The sequence below is a fragment of the Gallinula chloropus genome (assembly GCF_964237585.1).
Source record: "Gallinula chloropus genome assembly, chromosome: 21".
Taxonomy (NCBI): Eukaryota; Metazoa; Chordata; class Aves; order Gruiformes; family Rallidae; genus Gallinula; species Gallinula chloropus.
Window position 1 is genome coordinate 4,051,376 of NC_140106.1, and position 22,706 is coordinate 4,074,081.

The following is a 22,706-nucleotide window of genomic DNA, read 5'->3' on the forward strand; positions in this document are numbered from 1 at the left end:
ATCTCTGCTGGGTGCCGGCTCCTCAATCTCCTGCTCTTCTTGGTCATCATGGTCCTCCAGTGGATCTGATGGTGGTGGCAGATCCAACTCCAAGAAATCGTCCTCAGACCGCAGGGAGAAGCGGACGGTGTTGACCTGCTGCCGGCACAGGGCGCACGATGATTTGTGTTTTGCCCACCGCAGGACGCAGCCCAGGCAGAACTTGTGGCCACAGGGTGTCACGTAAGCCATGTCACCTGGAGCACCCTGGCAGATGGGGCAGCTCCACTGTTCCTCCTCTGTTGCCATGTTGACTTGTTGCAGCGGGCTGGGGAGACCTGCACCGCAGAAGGGAGAGGGGCCACAGTCACTGGCTGTCCCGGGAAGGGGAGAGGAGGAAGCAGGTCCCTGGCCCCTGGCTCCAGAAGGACACCCTCCCAGCTCCCCAAGCCCCACAGCCCACCCCATGGCCACCCCATAGCCACGATTCCTCACACGGCTCACCTCCAATGCCAAAAGCACACCACACAGTGTCCAGCTGCCTCAGCTAGGCAGGGCTGGGGACACACACCGCACGGCTCTTGAACGGGCACCAAAGCTGCCAATGGCAGACACCAAAACACCCAGAGAAGCCTGGCTCGAGCCTCCACACCTCGCAGGCACGCTCAGTGGGAGTCCAGGCACGAGCCAGACTGAGCCAGGCTCTGCCGGTGCCCCAAGAGAACCACCCAGCGACGTGACGTCACATCCCACTGCTTGCTGGCATCACAGCGGGCCTCCTGCTCCTGGCGATCTTGCACAGGGTGGCACTGGCCCCTGTGCAGATTGAAAATGTCATTTCCATGCTCCTGGAACTTGGAAGATGGCAACACGTTTGATCAGAAGCACAAATAGTCCAGGGCTGACCTAGCTGAGGCCAGACAGATGAGAAGAAGCCATCAGCAATCTTTGCTGCCTAAGAAGCCGCGTTGGGGGGAAACTCAAACAGAAGGCAGACTGTGCACTGGAAAAAGTCTTGGGTTTGGCATTTTTCCCTACCTGAAGCTGATGCTCATACTGGGTTGGAAGGGACCTTTAAAGGTCCTCTAGTCCACCCGCCCTGCAGGAAGCAGGGACATCTTGCCTAGATCAGGTTGCTCAGAGACCTTGAGTATCTCCTGGGACTGAGCCTTCACTACCTCCCTGGGCAACCTGATCCAGTGATGTAACACCCTCATTCTAAAGAACATTTTCCTAATTTCCAACTTGTATCTACCTTGTCCTGGTAGTGCCCACCACACTCCCTCCTAAAGAACAATCGTCTGCGTGGGGCTCAGCTCTCAGCTGGGGCAAAACCAAGACAGCACCTCTTAGTGATTTCTGGCCTGCTGCTGGCTTTCATGAGCACCACTGAGAAGCTGTACAAGCCTCTAAGGAGACAGGACCATGCAAGATAGTTAAGCTCTCCTGTACCTATCAGCCAAGACAATTCCTGCTCTGCTAAATGCATGGTAGGAGGCTGGAGGCGTGAAGGAAGGAGATGTTGCATGTTTCCTCTTCAAGCACAGCTCTGAGGGAACACAGTTTAGCGTTCACACTGAGATTGTCTCCTCGGGGTTTTAGCAGCCTCAGGAATTTGCATTACACATCGCTGCCACAGGCACTTTCTCCTCTCCTCCAAGACCGTGGCTGTGTCCAAGCCTAGAGAAGAGCCCACCTGCTCAGTGCTTAATAGAAAGCTCTTGTAGGAGCAGCACCCCCCATTCACTAACACATGACATGGGTCTGCTCAGTCGCCTTCAGAGTTCCTCTGCTCCTTTCTCACAGCAACAGTGGGCCGATTCCCTCCTCAGTGCAGGGCAGTTACACTGGTATGTTAGCAGACAGTTTCACTGTGAGGTCTGTTAGGAAAGTGAGGAAGTGAGTGGGGTTTAAAAAAAAAAAAAAAAGAAAATGTACTTTCAGTAAGTGCTTGACAAAGCAGCTATCTGTGGTGCCAAAAGACAATGGACAGGAAATGGAAGGGAAATTTTTAAAATTATTAGTAGTGATCACAGAGATCTGTCAAACAAGCTAAGGGAAACTGATGTGCAGCACTGGGCCACTCACTATCAACATGCCTCGAGGCTTAGTGGATATAAAACTGAAACACCAAGTGAAGTCGAGACTTGAATAAATCTAATTTCAGATATTCACAGAATCCTAGAAGAGTTCTGGTTGGAAGGACTCCAAAGCCTATCTAGTCCCAACCTCCTGTCACAGGCAGGGAGATCCTCCACTAGCCCAGGTTGCCCCAAAGCCCCATCCAACCTGGTCTTGAATACTGCCTGGGAGGAGACATCCATCCACAGCTTCTCTGGGCAGCCTGCGCCAGGGCCTCCCCTCACAGGGAGTTATTTCTGCCTCATATCTAATATAAATGCTCCTTCCTTCAGCTTAAGGCCGTTCTCCATTGTCCTCTCTACTACAGTCCCTCATAACCAGTCCCTCTCCAGCTTTCCTGTAGCCCCTTCAGGTACTGGAAGGCTACAATTCCCTTGCTTTATCACCATGGTGTTGAAATGAAGTATTAAAGGATTACCATATAAAGGTGGAGGAGGAGTCAAAATGCCTCTCCCTATCATTCTCTTTCCTACATTCCAAAAATGCAGAAGGAAGAAATTATTAAATGTGTAAATTGAAAACAAAGCTATGCAGACAATGCTAGCTGGGATTTTGTAAAACACAGGGGAAATAAAACAATTCCTAACCTAGAATCTAAATCGACCCTCACTAGAGTGTCTGGGAACATTTGTAAAGGGCCCTGAAGATAAAGCTTTTAGAACTGAGGATGTGCTGAGAAACTGCAGGTAGCACTAAACCCACTCACCCTGGCAAGATGCAAGGAGATGTGTGGTCCAGCATTTCCCAGTCTGTAGGAAGAGATCCTTGCAGGCAAGCATCTTGTTTACTGTGTGCCTGGTCTCATCAAGCCTGCATCTGATTATGAGGCATGTGGACAGGTCTTCACAGAAATTGGGGTAGAGAGGAGAGACTGCAGGACACGCTGGCCTGAAGAACAGCACAATGAAGGAATGTATGGAAGCATTCTTACATTACAGCATTGGGAATATAAAATCCAGAGCAATGTCGTAGCCTCCGCTGAAATGCCTGGTTATCAGAGGGAGGAGGAATTAGCTGTAAGGTGCTGCTGTACAGAGGAAAGTTTAAATTCAGGGACAAGGGGCTATTTTATTTTTGTTGAACACCCTCTGTCTTCATCAGGAGGAAGGAAAATTATTGGCAATGATGGATGAGATCATTGTAGCATATACCAGCTGAGAAACAACCGGTGAACATGAAGAACATACTGCAAAGCCTGTTAGAACTGTTACATGGAGTAAGACTGTGATTAAAGGAAATTGGGCAGCAATGGTGGTGAGGATGTTAGTATGCAAAGGTGCCTTGGAGAGACCCAAAGAGGAATTAAAACAGTCCTGTTTAGGATCATAGACTCACAGAATCATTTTGGCTGGAAAAGATCTTTGAGGTCAAGAATGAAAACTCTGTGGGAGTGGATAAAATGTGAGCATACCTGCTGCCTGTGTGCCACACATCACTTGGGAAACAGGTGGAGATTTTTTCCCAGCTGTTGGGTACAGAGGGGAAGGAAAACTACAGCTGCTCATCCTGATGGCTTGTGGGACATAACACAGGCTCAAGCTGAACTTACCATTGGCCACAGGCTTGAACTTAATTGCTCCTGAAAACAGAGTGTCAAAGGCTTACACAGTTTTAGATTGCAAATTAATTAAAGGATTAGCAGGGCTTTATTTTTCTAGGTGGAAGCTATTAAAAATATGAATTTGCATAGATGATCAGCTGGTTTAATATAGCTAATTATTGCATTAATGCAGTCTTTGCTTAAGTAAAGTACTGCAAATAGAGCGCAGTATACGGAGATGCCTTCAGTGAGCCAAAATTAAATGACATTAACTCAAAGTATGCACAAGACATAACTAAGGAGAACATAAACACCACAGATACCAACCAGCTGGGAAGAGGGGAAGTCTCCCTGGACACTATGCTTCTTGCAATGTGACAATCTTAATAGCTGGGAGCATTCCAGCTATTCCAGCTGGAAAAGCCAGCTCAACGTACCTTGGTGTTGTGTACTTGGCTTTCTTAAAACTTAGTTACTTTGGAGTTTTGAAAAAAAATCCCAAATTACAAGCCTTATCACTCCCTGGAGATATGCTTTTTGAATAGGCTGACTTAAACTCTGACAAAAACGCTGTTTCAAGGTCTTCTCCTTAAACATCCCCCCCACTTCCCTCTTTGCTTGCTCTCACTGAAGCACTTGTTTTTCCAGTGATTGCAATAGAGAAGTTTGAGGCACACAGGGGGGCTGACAAGCTGCCTGTTAGCACATCCAAGTAGAGATCTAAGGAACGATCTTTAGCCTTTTCACTGCTAAATAAATATTTGCCCTGTGTGGTGTTGTCCCCTGTGGTGGATCAACTAGAGAACAGACCTTTTCCCTTCTCCTTTCCTCTACAGCAGTGGGAACCTCAGCTGACTAAACAACCCAGTCCTCCGAGGGCACAAGCCTGGTCCTCCTGTCCCGCTGGATCCCGCAGGGAAGGGACATTGGCATTCCCCCACCCACAGCCCCCCTACTCCCAAGTGATGTTGTCCAGCCAGAGGACCAGGGCCCTGGGGGAGGCTGAGGGTCCTACTCAGCCATGTAAAGGCAAACGCCAGTCCCCCACCCTGACAGACCTACCAGCAAAAGGAGGTCCCGTATGGCAAATTCAGTGGTACCTGCCTCTAGCCGTGAGCATCACGGTGCTGTCATTTCCCCTTCCCCAAACTGAGAACTAAAAACATGTGCTCACACAATACACGAGTCACTCTGAAATGCTCTAAGGTGACAGTCAATTTCTAATGCTTTACGCAGAGGGGAATATGCAAAGAGAAATATTTCAGTATGTAGGCAGAAGGAAAAGCTCAGCACTTGACTGAAACTTTTTATTTTGTGTTACATAAGAGTGAGATAATTATATCTAGTAATCTTCCTGGTATTCAGGACACCGAGTTTTAAGTCACCCTGGATATTTGGATTATTGTAAGTAAAAAGCAATGTTGATTTCTACTTCTTCATTGCAGATTGTTTATTTAAATTTTGCTGTGTTTTCCAATCCCTTCTTTCCCAGGAATCACCGATTGCCACAAACAAAGACCCAAACATTAAAAATACATTTAAATCAGAAGTATTTTTCAGTTTTGTTACTAGGGGCATCTACCAGTATTTTAAATAAAAATTACCTCATTTTATAATACCCCCCAAAATATTGTTACTTAGAAGGAAACATCTGGAAGGAAGGCAGTCAAAATTTTAAAAATTCCTTGCAAGTTCAAAAAATATATTTGAAAACTCTGCCTTTTAATGAACATTATATAAATATATATTTAAAAGACAGGCAAAGCCCTGTATTTCAGGGCTGAACTTTATTCTGTGATGAACCTGTGCAGGGCTGAGGATGGAATAAAAACGCCTTCTCCATCATGAGTGATGAGAACACCTCTGTGTGTGACCCACAGAGAGGAGAGGGGCCATCAAACTTATCTCCCTGCCCTCCCTTGATGGCTTAGTTCATCCTCCACAAGCTGCGATGTCAATGACATGAATCCTATGACCAGGCACCACCTCCATCTCCCTGTGACTACTTTGGGCAAGATGCTCTTGATCACACCTCTGAAGGAAAGATACTGCTTGTAGTCTGAGTGCTGGCCATCCACAGCAACAGCACAAGAGCTCACTGCAGCACTCAGCCTTGGGCAAGCTCTCTTCACCTTATGTCTTCTACCTATAGCCAAAGCATCAAACCAGTGCCTGCTCACTCCGTTTCCTATTGCTGTTCTTAGAACAGTGAATTATTCCTAGATTTCTGTATTTGTCTTTATCTTGCTCACCCTTTATTTCCCCTGAATAGTATCTTAGGCCTTGTCATCCTTTTCTTTACAGCTCATTTATGACTTAATCCAGTTTAGTCTCGGACAAATAGATTATTTCACAATTAATAGCATGACCTGCAAGGACTCACATCTTACAAAACAAGATGTTTCAGAAATTCTTCTTTTTTTTTAATTAAGAGAACATCCTTTGCTTCCTACTTGTCTTTACGGCTAGGCAAGGGGAAAAATCTATAATGTAATTAAGGAAGTCATCAAGCTTGTGCATCAGTAGCTGAGGAAGAAACTAATATACGGTTCAAGGGAAGGATTTCCACACCAAGTGTGCTTAGCCATGTACAGTGACAAATGAAGCATTGTCAAAGTGAGCAGAGTTCTATAATTTTGGTAAGAGAATTTTTAGTACAGGACTGTACCAAGCTGGGTAAATCCAGAGCTTCTCCTAAGCAGAGCTACAAAACAAGGACCGTCAACAGCACTGGACTGATGTGGTTCTAAGACCCAAATAAGTGGTCTCACAGCTGAATCTTATGCTTACCTACCAGCTGGACTGGTAGGTCCCCCAGAACTGAATTGGGATTTAACAAACATTTGATTTGGGTTCAAGTGTCAAGGATTTTGCAGGGAGGCGTGAGGGAGGCTTTGAAAACAGATGGGAAAATGATGCTGTGATGGTAAATTTCCGCTTGCTGTGGCCTTTGCGTTTAGGAACAATTAAAAGGTGATGAGAAGCATCCAGTCCATTCATGGGCTGTAAAACTGGAGAGGGGGAAGAGGCAGAGGGCTCAGACTTACATTTCAGATTGCTGTCCAAGACTGGCAGTGCTGGTGCTAAGATTTTGAAGGAGACTGCAGTGGCCACCTGGGGTGAGAGTGGGGAGGAGGCCCTCCAACAGCCATTCTAGCAGTGTGATCCAGATTCTGGAGCAGCGTCCTACTTCTCTCAGTGCAATGCAATCTACCAAACTCTTATCTCCCTATGAAACATGCACTTATGTCAGACCTGCAAGAAATTCAAATAACTGAGTTAAATTCTCACTGAATTTTACATATAGTAGAAATATTTGGATGCTTTGCTTTCCCACAGATTTGAATAAATAATACTTTCATTGCAGTGAACAGACTTAACTGCAATACCTGACTCAGATGACATTTCAGTGATCTTTAAATTCATTTATACGGGTTGTAAACTTATGTGGTAGGTAAATTAATGTAATTTCTATAAATACTTCTGGAAAACTTTGTGATACATGGGAAAATCCTCTTGAGAGTTACTTCAGTGAAAGGCACTGTATGCCAGTAAGAAAGGTAATTGCTACTGGTAATGTGTTTTACTTTGGGTATTCTATAATTACGTTCTTACATAACCAAACACAAAAAGGCAGTGACAAGTGTACCCAGCCCTCTCTCGCCTTCTCTTCCATCAAAACCATCTACCAGTTTTTGTTGCTAACCTGTGGCACTGCGGTTTCTAAAGGCAATAACATTCCAGACAAGATGCACAAAGGCATTAAAATTTATATTTCAAGAGCAGGGGAGAGGAAACAGTGGGAAAGCCTAAGGAAGTGATAAATACTTCAGGAAACCAGGTAAAAGCCATCAAGTGCTAAAGTCTTTCAGGGAGACCATACCTTTATGTATAGTACAAATCTGTATTTTTCACATCAGTATTACATCTTACTATTGTCAGTAACATGCTGGCACAGGCAGGAGGAGCCAACACTGTGCAGGTTCCCAAAAATATTCATATTTTGACAAAGATATTTAGACATTCTTTTCTTGACGGCGACCTCCAGAAGAGCACGAATTCCCACTACAACCAAGCATGTTCTGTGTATGGATCACTCTTCTTTAGTCTTGCAGCTGTCAGCATGAAAGATCCAAACTTGCTGACTCAGCACTGGGACAAAAGGTTTATTTCTCTGGTTTAAAAACTGGGCACATGTTTAGGATTGTACCACCTACCAAAAACCGTACTTCAAACTGTCTTTATGATGAAACTTAGTGCGCTGGAATTGAAAAGAAAAGAAGAAAGGAGAAAAAAAGGAAAACACAAAAGAGGCTTCTCATCTTTCCATCTCTTAGAACTCCTGCTATGACAGACACGCAAGTCCCAGCTTACAACAGCAAAAAAACATGGAAAAAACCCCCAAACCTCCTACAAAATTAATGCCTTTGCAGGTTTTCCAGCAAGCCTTTGTTTCTTTATATCCCTCTAGTGTTCTGTGCTAACAAAGGCCAAGGAATGTCTGTCTGGCTGCCTGTCTAGACTACACCTAATCTCATGCTCTGCAAATGTACCCAAGTGAGGTCTGAACTCGTCACATCCCAGTGTCATCACACTCACGTGGCACTCACCCTGCTAATGAGGGTGGCTGCTCCACGTCATCAGAAGAAGCTCTAGATGAAGTGGCACTGTACTGTGTGATTCATTACAGATGTATCCTAAAATCAGCAGCAAACACATGTAACAATAGTACGCCATCTCCTCATAGTGCATCCTCAAATGGTTGTAACTTTTTACCTATCTGCTAGGAATCAGCAGAGAATAAAACAGTGGCTTTAATAATTAGCCTGCACATCTAGAAATAAACCTTACTGGGATAGCAAGATAAACTCTGTTCTTGAACTGAGCAGGGCTAAATTCAGAAGTTATTTCTAATACGATCGCAGGCATTAAGAGAAAAGCCTGCTGTAATTGCTTTGCTCTTGATAGTATGAAGGGGCCAGTAATAACATGTCCATTTCTCCATCCTTAATTGTATTTCTCAATTCTTTTCAGACTTCATACAGGTGTAGTGGGTATTTTTTTCCTTGTCAGAGGCACAGTTTGAATGCTCCCCTGAGGGTAAAGAGAGTCTCACTAAAGGCACATTTAGCACATATGGGAATTCAGTAATGGCTTATTTATTCTCTTTGAAGACTGTGGTCACAAGTCCTGAGTTCCAATGCACCACAGCTGTGTGCATTAATAATGGAGTATTACACTCATTGTGCTTCACAACATGTGGCAAAGCTAAAAACACTTGGGCAACAACACCTTAAAAAACTGCTTCCTTCTTCAGCTCTTCTGATTTACATCAATACACCACACACAGCAGAAGCAGATGCTTGTATTAAATAGATGCTGCTATTTGAAGCAGACAAACTATATATTTTTTTTAATTACGCTTTGTCATCTGAACTATCAGGAAAAAATCTTTGGTGCAGGTTAGCAATTGTTTTTCACAGGTAAAAAAAATTACAAGCTTTTCTGCATGAAGTTCTCTATATTGGAAAGGCTAATTCAATCCCATGTGATATCACTACTTCATCTTCATCTGACATGCATTATTCAGAAAAAAAAATATAAACTGAAAAAAATTAGAAAGGTTCAGCTGTCTCCAAGATTACAAAACCTCATTTCATCAAGACTATAAAAAAGACTAAAATAAAGACTATATTTTATTTAATTTCTTTCCACTTTTTTTTTTTTTTTTAAACACAACAAAGTATTTACCAAGTTTTAAGTGTCTGGACATCACTGTCCACTTTCATAGCAAGTGGTTATGTTTATAAAGGAAAATCAATTGGATATCACACTCAAAATTTAAAAAACATCATTTCTGTTTTTAAACATGTTTCCCAGCTTTACTCTGCATTTGACAGAGCACAGGGGATGTCAGTTGCATAGTCTGAATTGCCTTTTTCATCTCATCTTATGGTACTCCAACATTATTTAGGGTATGTCAGTCTTCAGACCATGCCAATATCAGAAGCTGAAGCTGAAAAAGAAGCAGGTATGCATAAGAATGAAGAGGAAAACCAGTCAATGTGTGTTTTGTGCTGCTGCTTTGAGAACTACTAGTTGCACCATCTCTCCTATCCAGCCACACACTGTTCGTAATTCATGGTGCATGTTAGAGGGTGATCTACAAAACCAGTGATTTTTAAATGCATTAATACTAGAACAAACAAACCAAAAAAGTCTCTTTATGGCAGTCATTTACCAGTTGCACAGCAGTATAGCATAGTCAAGACTCAGCTACATTTTTGCAACACAGAGGGATTTTTATAGAAATTGAAATGTGATAAATTTAAAAGACATTATTTTATTTAAAAATATTTGCCAAATTATTTATCAACGTAATTTTTCTCTTGTTTTCTAAACATATTAGAAACCAAATCCAATGCCACTAGACATTTTGCATTAAAGGAAAAGGGTGAAAACACTTCAGGGAGGAAATGTGGAGTGAGAAAGATACAATCAGGAAGTGGGTGTGGAGCATCATATCACAATGCATCATCTCTTATCTCTCAAAAGGCAGAAAAGTCAGCTTAATGCACCTATAATCTGTTTGTCTTCAGATCTGTATTTTGCATCCCCAATATTTTCAATCTTTAAGCATGATTTGAAGACTAAAAACTGTCCTTTCTTTCATCTTCAGGTTCACACATACTTTTCCATTTCTGTAGTTCCTGAGAATCATTTATCTACCATACTTCAGCAAAGCACTTTAGCCTTTTCCTGGAAAAAAGGGGGGTGGGGGGCAAACAAATATCAGTCAGAATGTGGAAGTATTTTTAAATTAAACACATCAAACCTTGAAAGCCCTATAGTCTTATGCAAAATTTTATACACAGTCAAAACCAGCAGTTTGCACAGTTTAAAATGTTATGTGATCTTTAAACAATTAGTTAACATTTCCAAACATATTTATTCCAGCTCTGTCAGTCAACAATTTAATTTTATAGCTAACTTCAGAGCACTAGAAACACTGATGAGATGAAATAGAACACTGAGCAAGAGCAAAGGCAACAAACAGCATTGTAGTTTGCACTGTTTAATTTTCAGCATTCAATTCCAACAAATGTGCATTAGTAGAACCATAAAGAGATATTTTCAATATAAATGAGTAGACACATCCTTCTGTGTTCTTTTTTTAATACTTTTTGATTTAAAAAGAGCTGACACAAATAACAACAGGATGTTTAAAATAGGTTAATACATTCCTGATGACAAAGATGTCAAGACTGGATGGAATTACACAGTGGATTTTCTTAAATAAAATGAATGTGTTTTAAAAACTAAGACAAGACAGCTAGCCTGTGGGTATTGTTACACCACAAGTATACTGCTACGAAGAGGTCTGAGTTTTATTCCCAAGTTCATGATAATTTTTATTTCCTACCACTGATATGTCATACCAAATTCTGAATTTGTTAATGCCTCTTTTGAGGAGAAGGTATAGGAAAATACTCTGGCATTTAGATGACATCATGGTAATAAGGGAAAATAAACAGGAATATACAAAAGCAAGTATTTCTATAATGACCTACACGGGAGAACTGGAAAAATTAATACAATCATTTATACTCTTTGAAGTCATTGGACATAATAGTTGTTTGTTGGGATTTTTTTTTACTTTGTCATTGACTTGAGCTCCAGGTTTATACAGCTGCATGAAGTTCCCTACAAAGTGTGTGCAAAAGGTCTCCAGTGAAGGAATAACCTGCTACAGGTCAAATCTGATGAATTACCAACTGATGTGCCTTGGATGTCCCTTGTCCCTCACCCCCTGTGTAGCTCACTGTCCTTAAAGGGAGAAGAGAAAGCGTCAAACATCACATGGTGTAAGCTAGTCTCAGAGGCAGCAGGTTACCCACATCTGATGGACTGACCCCAGCCCCCATCCTCTTGTGTTGCTGGGGGAAGAGGGAGAGAAATGGGGGGTGGAGTTGAGCCTGGGAAGATGGGAGGGGTGGGGTTTTAAGATTTGGTTTGATTTCTCATTACCCTGCCCTGTTTCAGTTGGGTAATAAATAGGTGCGTTTTATTCCATGTTGAGTCTGTTGTGCCCTTGGTGCTGATTGTGGAATGGTCTCTCCCTGTCCTCATCTCACTTCTGAGACTCTCATTATATCTCCTCTCCCCTGCCTAGCTGAGAAGGGGAGTGACAGAGCGACTTTGGTGGGTGTCTGGCCTCCAGCCAGGGCCAAACCACCACAAGTACAGAAGCAAATTCTATACCAAAATCTAAAATAGAGACAATCGCTTACCTACCTATTCAAAAGCTGAACAACTGGGCACAATTAAGTCCCTTAATTAAAACTGGCTGGTCAGCCCTCATGCTACCCCTCCATGGGCACTGTAAATCAATCTTCTAATGACATCACTGGATAGTAGTTTTACTGCCCACAGGTTGGAGACACACTAGAACTCTGTGCCCTGTCCAAGTAATATGCTAGCATGATTTTCACAGAACAAAGTAATACAAGCTAAATGTACATATGGTATTATTTTGCACCTTAATTTTATTACACAGTAACACTACCCTTCCAGCTCATACTCTCACCTTTCTGGAAAACATTTTTTTTCCTTGATTTTAGAACCCCACATAACAACAGAGTCAAGTCACTGCTAGTAATTTGTTGTTTTACTTTTGTCAATTTTGGGCTATTATTTCCAATTAACAGAAGCCACCACATTATTTTTCCCACAAACTGTCATGTATCATCAAAAGAATTATTTTGCTTTTTGAAAAAGGGATAAAAACTGGTGTTAAGCACTAAGCACTGTTCAGTTTCAAAAGAACTGCTTGCACCTACAAATAATTAGTACTCAAAATTTTCTCATACAAAATTATTCTGTCAGGATTAGTTACAACCACCAGGCAACAAGGATGTTAATTTATTATATTCCTGAAGGTTTACTGATAGGACTGCCACTGAAAACAACAATAACAAAAAATTCAGTGGAAATTAATATGAATGCTCGCACATACTTATATCTAAACTATATATATAATGTTACAGGTTTTATAGAGGTGATACTATTTGACACACATAAGAATTTTCATAACTAGTCTCTATATAAAGTGCATAAGCTCCTAAATGAAAAGTGGTTAGCAGAAAGATATTAAAACGCCCAAACTTTCAGTAAATTTTTGTGTGTTGTGTCGGGGAGTGGGAGGAGGAGGTAAACAAAATAAATTATAAATTATTAATACTTAAAATAAATCATAAATACTTAATTTTTTAAGTTAAACTGAAGAATATTCATCTATATTGTATTATGCAAATACAAGTTCCACGGAGAATAATATCCTTTCCAAATTAAATATATTAATATTTTCACTATCGCTGGTAGAACAGAAGAGATACTAGATGTGAGTTATATTCTAAATATTAAATATATGTTTAAATATTTTCTCTGAAAACAGAGAAAATACATACATGAAAGCATACATTACGTATTTAGCATAAGAAAAAAAACCCCCACAGTTTATTCCTAATGTTAGCTCAACATGCATTTAGTTTTTTCCAATCCTGTTTCAGAGAGCAGCAATTAACCTCTGACATAGTATCTACCTTTTAAATCTAAAGCTTTGATTGAAAGAGATAGCACGATTTCCCTAAGATTTTTTTTTTTTGAGGTTTGTTTCACTGTCTTCCCTGAAAAGTAGAGGAGGGCAGCTGAAGTAGTTCTTACTGTACATTTTTTAATGCATACTGTGTGAAATGTTCTTAAATTCATAGCTGAATATTCATTGAGGAGAGGGGAAATCACAATTGTTCTGACCTTTTCATATTCACTATCCTCTCCAACTCCTTTGATTTGTGAGCTGCCTTCTTCAAGATTTCTTCAGGAAGATCTGCCAGTTTGGCAACATTTAGCCCATAACTCCTTGCAGAGACTCCTTTAGTGATTTGATAAAGGAAAGTGATAAATTCAGGATTCTCTTCGTGTTCAAATCCTAAAAAATAAAACCAAAATGAGAAACTATTATGTTAATAAAACACAGCAGACCAAAGACTGAAATGACAAAGACTGTGGTCTCATTGCCATTCATGCTTCAGGTATGATTTATTCTGTTTTACCTACCCATTGTGAGAATGAAAAAACTCTTAAATAGATGTTTACCTGGTGTCTTTTTTAGCAGACTTATCTCTGTGTGTCAAAAACTGTACGTCAAACTGATTAATTATGTTGCAACTGGGACACTCCATCTCATGTCTGCTAAGCAATGACAGTGTCGGTAACCTATCAGTCAAGAAGTCCATAACCACACCACATTAAAAAGCTTCCTGCCTACCAGGAGGCTGAAAGCCATAAAAAATGCTTAGAAAAAAATACAAGTTGGGATGGTGGATCCTCTGCTAGGGGGTTTTCTACAGGATGAAAAGGTACAAATGTAAAAGACATCATTATAGGTCCTATGACTCCTTCCTTTTCCTCTTAAGACATCCTTGTTGCAACTCTGCACAAGCCAGGCCTTGTGTAAAGACCAGAAACTCTACAACATCATTCAGTACCATTCACTTTTCTGTTTTAAGACTGCAAGATTTTGGAACAATGGACATTTCCATAACTGATAATGACTCAAGGTGAATTGAGTTATCTAAGTCAAAGATTGGGAAAAAACATGCCATAAAACTCACCTTAAATGAAACAATTAAAATGTTAAGACAACAGAAGCTAAAGTTATAGAGTAAGAAACACAGATGCATTTTTGCTCACAGGCTGTTGTGTCTCTCTGTAGCAAAACTGTAAAGACTACATATAACCTGAAGGTTCAGGTAAAATAACATTTAAGGTAGAAATGCTGAAGCAGGACATAAACATGAAATAAGACAAAGTGAAACATAAATGATAGGGCTTTGTGGACACAGCTGTTAAGGACTAGTAAGTACTGAATGTTGGTAACATCTCAGTTGTATCATGGGATCAAAGATCAACACTCCAGTTAATGAACTTTGTGAGCAAAGGACATGCTGATGCTCATATCAATTCTTCAATATTCCTAAGAAGAATTCAGGCAAAGCAGGAAAACCAGAATACAAGCAGAATTGTCAAGCACCTGATTAAACCTGATACATCAAGAAAAAGAAAAAAAAGCAAAGGTATGGAGGGAATTCCTACATCACAAATCTGTTCTAAGTTTGGATGCCATGTGAGTAAGACACATGTAGTGGATAAACCCTGTGTGAATTTTCGAAAGGTATTTGACAAGAGCCCTGCATCAAGTGCTCCTCTGAAAACTAAGCAGCCATAATCTAAAAGGAATGCCTTTGCATTTGTATATAATTGGTTAAAAGATAGGAAACTTACAGTAACAGTCAGTTCTCACCATGAAGGGTGATCATCACTGCAGTTAGAGAGGCTCAAGGTACTTGTCAAACAAGGAAAAGGGCTAAGCAGAGAGCTGACAAACTTTACTGAAAATACTAATTCAGAGCAACAGTGACAAGCATAAATGCTGCAACTCTTCTGCCTGGCAAGAGCAGAACTGGATGCAATTATGATCAGCAATCTACAAAATTAGGCATGGCACAGACAGGAAGAACAAAGATTATTCCTCTGCCTCTTCCAATTCAAAGAACTGGGACCACCAGGTGAAGCTACATGTTGTTTCAAAAGAGTTTCAGAACAAACAAGAGGAAGTTGTTCTTCACACAATGCAGTGAAAACTGCTTACACAATAGGATGAAGATGCCAAAAGTACACATGCACACACAGAGAAACTAGACAACCTTGTTGAAAATAATAAAAATCAGAAAACCATCTAGCTCTTGAAGCCCCCAAAAGAGCAAATGTTTGCAGACAGTGAGATCTTCTAGAGAAAGAGTTAACACACATTTGATCCCTAATCCCTCCTCCCTAATCCTTTGTATTCATCTACTGTGAGTTACCAAGCTGTGTGACTCTTTTATCTGACCCAGGTTACTGATTCCTGTATTAAATGTGAAAGAGAAATGGTTGTACAGTTTTCAAGCCCTCCAAAATTTCTGTATAGGCTGATATTCTAGTGAATTTGAACATGTAACTTTCATGTTGAGGTTTAAATTACACTTCTACAGTTTCTGCCTACACCTGTTGTGTGAAAACCTCAGATGGATTTATACTGTACCTTTTTGTTCAGCACTTTCCTCCTCATTCACCAAGAAAGCCATGTGGTAATTACCAACTTTGTCTGGATACATCTTCTCTAGCTCACAAACCGAAGGATAGTGAGTGACAAACAGTGTCAGTGACTCCACCTACAACAATGAGGTAAGGCATGTAAGAAGGTTTGGCTTAAAACAGTTATAAAACACAACACTGGTATCCTCTATCCATGCCCCTTTGCTCTGAGTCTAGACATGCTACATTTCTACAAGGAAACAGGCATCATGTCCAGTTCAGCCTAACATGGTACAGGCTGAAAAAGCATTCACAACCACATGTCAGATCAAACACTTACAACTCTAATGAAATGTTCCAGTGTAGCATAAGCAATAGCAATTCCATCATGTGTGCTAGTTCCTCTTCCCAATTCATCCAAAGTTACTAGTGATCTTGAAGTTGCTTTTCTTATTATCTCAGCAGTATCTGTCAGTTCTTCCATAAAAGTACTTCGACCTTTGTAAATGTTGTCTGCTGCACCCATTCTGCATTGAGATTCAAAACAGATCAATTTATTAACTTCAAATAAATGCCAGATAATGTTGGGGAAAAAAAAAAAACAAACCTTCTTATAATGAAACCATTTTATTATAAATGTCATGTTGCTGATCCAAGCAGAGCAGTAAAACTAAGGCAGAACATTCACCTTCCAGAACAAGCTACTGCTTAGGAAAAAAAGCTGCAAGAGTACATGTTGCAGATGTGAGGTTACTCTAAAAGAGTGAAAGATCTATCCATGTACCATTAATAAAATATTCATGTACCATTAATAAAGGCTTGCCTGCATTCTCCAAGACTATACTGACCCTATGGGCCTCTGGGGAATGTCAGACTGTAGGAACAGCAGAGAATTTTTCTGGGCCATCAGTAATCTAAGTCCCAAGGTAAATCTGTAGACAGGAATCTCAGCATAACATGTCAACTATAGGAATTAGAGGAAAAAGATGAGGTAGACAAGGGGGTATTTCTTATCATGCAATTCTTCTACCTTCACAAACAGTAGCAGGCAGCCTGTTCTCCTAAAAAGGACCCTGGGAATTCATACCATTCAGCTCACTAGAACGGTAACAGCAAATGTAGCAGTGAAAACAAATTTTACTTCTTTGGTTTAGTGTGACCATGTAATTTGCATGTTTTATAAATGCCTACAAGACCTGAAAGTGTCAGATATTAGAATCTCCATGTAGTGATAAAGCGGACACTCAAGGTGACCGGGTATTTAAGCATCCAAACAGATACAGAAGCTAGTTTCTTCAGGCTGTAACAATATAACAATGATTTCCCCTACTTACACAGGTACACAATCTTACTATCATGTTTAAACATGTTTAAGAGAAACATTTCTCTCCTCATCCTTTTCCACAAATGTCCCTGAACTTAATGGTCTCCAAGCAGGTGAGCTTCTCTTACGCTCTGTACACATACACATGCAAACTCAGACACACAAATTCCTTCACGTTTCATACAGGTCTTTTAGCACCATTTCAAGTCAGATTCTATCTCAAATCAGGAAACAGTTTTCACCTCAGAAACCGACTGGTAATCCACCCTGTTCTTCTCTTCTGCAGCTTTCCTAACCGATTCAATTAATACGCTTTCTAACTGGCAGAAAGAATTTCCTTTTCCCACATATGCTTTTCAATTACATTAACCACATTACAATACCACTTCTGAGATAGGTTATCATGAGCAATCCACGGAGTACAGCTGCAATAACGGATTTGTTCGCTCTCATCAGCCAACAGTATAGTTACATACAAACCTCATTGATTTAAGGAAAGCTGACTCTTGGGCTTAACATATCACATTTTCAAATATAACAGCTGGCCACAACAGTATTTAAAGCCAATCAAAACCTTTAAAGAGAATCCCAAGACAGCCTTTTTTTCTCAATCTTTTGCTGCATCTCTCTAATGTAATCGCTTCTGTTGCCTACAGAAGCACTAACAAGATACTCATAATTTTATGGGGATCTCTGATTGCCAAGAGTAACTGGCTACAAATAGGCTGGACACATTAAAATTATGATTTCTGTAGGTTCTCTGGTTCCTGCCCTGGAAATTTTGTATGGTGTCATGTGTAACTCCATGACATGTGAATCTTGTGACGAACTGATCTTGGTTGGAGATGGGCAGGGCATTACCATACAACAAGCAAACAGCACTTCACTGAGTATGCACTTAAGATTGCACGTGTAGTAGGTATACTCCAACATTACTATGCTTATCACTATTAACTACAAATAAATTTACCAGAACAGCCAATACTTTTCATGTCCAAACAGTCTCTGGCTCCATAATGGGCAACTTCAACTTCATTTACAACCCTAGCATTATTACAATGTAATTTTTATTTGGCTTTTCATTACAGAGAGAACATCAAACAGGCTGTCTTTTCTGAACTTAGCATGATTACACTCAGAGTTCTCAGTTCTATTTTTCTCTTGGATTGCATCAGATCCATAGAGCCCTCAAAATCATTTAGCCATTTTGCATCTTATCTGCATTCAGGAAAATAATTTTCAGAACTTCCTCACTAAATGCTCAAGATACAAACAGAAATTAGTATTATCGTTCTCTTGTTCTTAACAACAGCTGCAAAAGAAGATTTCTTTTCAGCATCTTGAAACATTCAAATCCAACTCAGGCTCATCTACAGATTTTAAAAAAAAAAACCAAAACAGTATGTTTCTCAATGATATAAAACCTCTGAAATATCTTCCTTTGAAAATGGATAAAATTGTTCTTTCTGCCTGTGCCCTTGACACTAGAAGGAAGAATCACACTTGTTTTTCAAATGTATCTCGTCAATAATTTTATCCAAAAAAAGTAAGAATAAATATTTTAATGTGGACGTCTGCATTTATCAAACTAACAGTTAATATGCAGCAAGGCATTGCTCCAACTGTGTGTTATTCCTGATCTAATGAAGTTTTTGATACAAAACACCTATTGCTTAAACATTTCTTCAGGTTTAAAACAGCCACTATAAATCCCACTACAGTGGGATTCAGTCGCTTTCAATTTACATTTAGATGTAGCTTGCCTCTTAAATGTTTTTATACGTCAAAACATTAAACTTTCTCCTGATGTTCAATAGAATGAAGAAGATTTACCACTGTTAGCAGCTAATTTACAGTTAATACCTGGGTGCTATCCCAATGAACTTTTAGGGTAAAAATGCAAAGAGAAATGTTATAGATACTGAGCCTTAAAGCTGTCACCCCTTAAATCATCTTGTTTGTCTGCCTTTTTTCATTTGTTTTACATAGGGTCCTAAATGAAGTCTCCAAGCCTCACTTTTGCTGGCACCCTGCCTCCAATGGGGTCAGATATTTTTCTGACTTTTATATGTACACAAAAATAACTATTTGATTACATTTTAATACTGCATTCACCCTAACAATATGTCTGGTGACAATACAGTGGGATATGAGAAGAGGTATGAGTCATCCCTGAGTGATGCAGTCATGTTATGCACTGCATAATATTTATTTTCTTCCTTCTCTTAACTGAACACCCCCCCTCCACCCAAAAGAAAAACCAACAAACCAACAAAACACAAACATGTACAGGAAAATGAAGTTTACAAGAGAGTAAGGCAATCACAACAGCAAACCATCAGAGCAGGAACAATACCACCCAGCCCCACCACCTCTGCTCTATTTGTCAGCACACCAGCTGCTGGAAGCAGTGACAGTTAATACGAAAACTTCAATTTCTGCTATGGAATTTCTACTGTCTACGTTCAGAAAAATTACTGCATTCTGCCCATGACAAGTGTGCAGATATCCAATGTGGAGAGTGCCTCTTTAGTGCTGGCAAGAGATTCATCACTCCTCAGCAAATGCAATTTCGCTAGAAACCACTTTTTATAATGTCTCTTTGACAGCCAACCAAATTTCATAAAATTAAAAGCTCTTCTTCTTACAATGTTCAACACATCTATTATGTAACAGGAAAAAAAAAGGGAGGAAGCATTATCTCTTTTCATTGCTAGGTTTCAAGTGGTAAAGATTCTTGTCTATAAACTCAGAGAAAACAACAGGGAAGCAATGTTTCCAAAAATTAATTTTGGTGGGATAAGTTAGATGATATGCAGCAGCACCAGCCAGCTTTATACAAACCAGCTAGTACAACATGCTTAACCTGCATGTGACCCCTTAGAGAGAAAGACACAGATTTCCACATCCTACACTTGCAGCATTCAAAGGGTGCTTTTTCTAATCTGCTCTCCTGAGTCAGTGCCTGCACATAGTACTGACCTTCTCCAATGCCAGTGTTCATCATTCTAGGAAGTTATCCAGGGATATTTTGTTCAAGGAGGCTCTGGAGATGTAAGGAATCTTTTTAATGATACAAGCTATGATGTCACTAGAATGAAATAGTAACTTTGTACCTTTTTTCCTTGCAGCTGAAGAATTTTTATGCAGTTAGTATCCATTTAGACCTGCACTCAACAGGCAGGAACTAATATCCCTGAACTGCGTGGCCCTGAAAGTCACCTCCAAGTCTGGTGCTCTCAAGCTTTTGATCAGCTAGAAACATCTGAGGGCTTTGAGAGTCACCCCTAAAGAGCTGTTTAGAAGGAGAAAATGTAAATTGAGGCCATGGAGGCCTTCCTGTAGCTCCTTCTCACAGCATCCTGCTCTTAAAAAACCAAAGTGTTCTGGAGACAGGGAAGACTTGCAGGCTTGATGACTACCAGTGGCACAAACCAACAGAATAACACAAAACCTTATTTTGGAGCAGAGCAGAGAAGGCTCCCAGAGAACTGCAGCTGCCCTGTGCAGCAGTCCAGGGGTGAACGTGATGACTTGTAGCTTCAAACTGAAATTGCCCCAGGGTGAGAGAAGGAGGGGGCTGGGGGGGGGGATGTGAGGGGGTGGGGTGGGAGGAATTCCCTAGCAGAAAAATTAATCTGAAATCCAGACACTTCCAGTTAAGTTTTTTTTCCATGCTGCCTTTCAGAAGAAGTTATCTAACATGCTATTGGTGGGGTTGATTATAAAATTAAGAGCACTGCGTGGACCTCAGGTATCATATTATTCGTTTCTGTTGGGACAAATCCCTCACAGTGCTTGTGAAAACGACCACACAGCCCAAGAGCTCCCAATGGTAACAAAAAGCAACTACATAGCACTGAATAAATCCCAGAAAACAAGACTGCAAACCCGTTCCTAAAGCCTTATTTACATACCATTGACAAAATCCTGATACTATTTATTAACTATAAAATACTTAAAGCTGAAAAATAAACTTAAATGAGATGTAGAAATATGCATTTGACTTCAAAAGTTTATCTAAAATACTTACTGGAGAAAAGAAACCTAGTGCCTATTGCAGAAGAATAAACCTGATTGGTATAGAATCTCTACACAGTGCCTCTGTCATTTTCAGGTGAAAGTATTCCGGTTTCCAGCTATGGTTTACCTTCCCTGGGATCAGAACTGAAGCCAGGCTTCATCTCAGGATGCACTCAAAGTTAAATTATTTATTCAACCAGAACAATTAACATTAAAATTACTCTTTTCTCTGAGAATATCTTAAATGTAAAGTGTAGAATAGCACTCTCTCAACACCAAGAGAGAAACTCCTGTGATTCAAGAACATTGAGAAAAACAAATAAAATAAATCCTTAAGACTAATTTACAAAAAAACCCCTTCAAAATATAATTTCAAAGTTGACTGTATTTGAACAGGAATTATTAAAATAAGTAGCTTGCAGAAGAAAGGACAACCTTGTGTAGATCCAGGCCTGGAGGTTGGTGGCCCTGCCTGTGGCAGGGGGGTTGGAGCTCTATGATCCTTGGGGTCCCTTCCAACCCAGACCATTCTATGATTCTATGATTAGATGGGGTCTTGCCTTAGAGGTTATCCTATTCCTTCTCTAGTTCTCTACAACATTAACACCCTACAGTTACTACTTTTCATTTTTTTTTGAAGATCTCATGAACACTGCTTGTATCCTTTCATCTTTTGCAGAAGACACTCTAACCAGCTGAAGTGTCTGCAGAAAACAAATGCCTGTGAAAGTGGGAGCACTATCTGAAGATGATGTTCATGAGAACAGAAACACTTGTTACTGGTCCTGACATGAACAGAGGAACACAACGGTAAGATAAATCCTCTGCCACTGAACCAGGTTATTGACTTTCTGCTAGGCACCTAGCAAACAACACTTACTGAGACTTCACTGGTTAGAAATTAAAAGTAAGTTTGCAAACAGGTCTGCCAAGAAAATGAAAACAGGCATCCGAATCAGAGGATTGGCAGGCTGACTACTCTGTGTCCTCTCCTACTGTGGTACCAAGAATCCCAAACACCTTTAACCAGAACAATTGTTCAGTTTTGCCCACAAAAGAAATTTGAAACCCTGAGTATTTTAGAAAGACTCCAACTGCTAACCAGAACTTAACGGTGTTTAGTATAAAAGTAGCCCAACTTGGATATCCTAACTTCTGGCTACTTGCCACATACAATGAAAATTTATCAAGTAATTCTTTAGAAGACAGCATCTGCAAATTTCTAACTGTTCACTGGCAAGAAACTAATGCTTCACACTCCCCCCCAGGGTACTGGTAAATCATTCACTTCATTTCCATGAACCTCTTACTGATTCAAACTAAAACCTGACAATTAAGAACAGTAATTTACAGAGCTGTGATTACAGAATTTAAAATTATAAAAAAACCTCCTTATCCTAATCATTGTTATCAGGAGTTTTTATTTTTGTATTATTCATGGACAACTTCTAAGAAGCAAATGTGTGCAAAGTTGCGTGGATGGCAATGTAGGAAATCAGAAGATGTTACCTTATTTAGAACAGTTGTTGAAAAGCCTGACAGAACACATTATACATTTAATGT

The 22,706-nt window shown here is 40.2% G+C and overlaps 1 protein-coding gene and 1 pseudogene across 2 annotated transcripts in view; both read right to left on the reverse strand.

Moving 5' to 3' along the window:
- LOC311199750 (tubulin polyglutamylase TTLL13-like) overlaps positions 1 to 22,706 on the reverse strand; it is a gene marked incomplete at both ends in the record, with an annotated part of 446,429 nt that overhangs the window by 12,429 nt on the left and 411,294 nt on the right. The window lies entirely within an intron of this gene.
- The window catches only part of LOC311199714 (DNA mismatch repair protein Msh3-like), an 81,514-nt pseudogene continuing 68,773 nt past the window's right edge, over positions 9,966 to 22,706 (reverse strand). The window contains exons 17-20 of the transcript in view: positions 16,137 to 16,323; positions 15,804 to 15,933; positions 13,475 to 13,649; positions 9,966 to 10,420 (exon numbers count right to left, since the gene is read on the reverse strand). The product of the transcript in view is annotated as a DNA mismatch repair protein Msh3-like (transcript). The remainder of the gene's footprint in view (positions 10,421 to 13,474; positions 13,650 to 15,803; positions 15,934 to 16,136; positions 16,324 to 22,706) is intronic.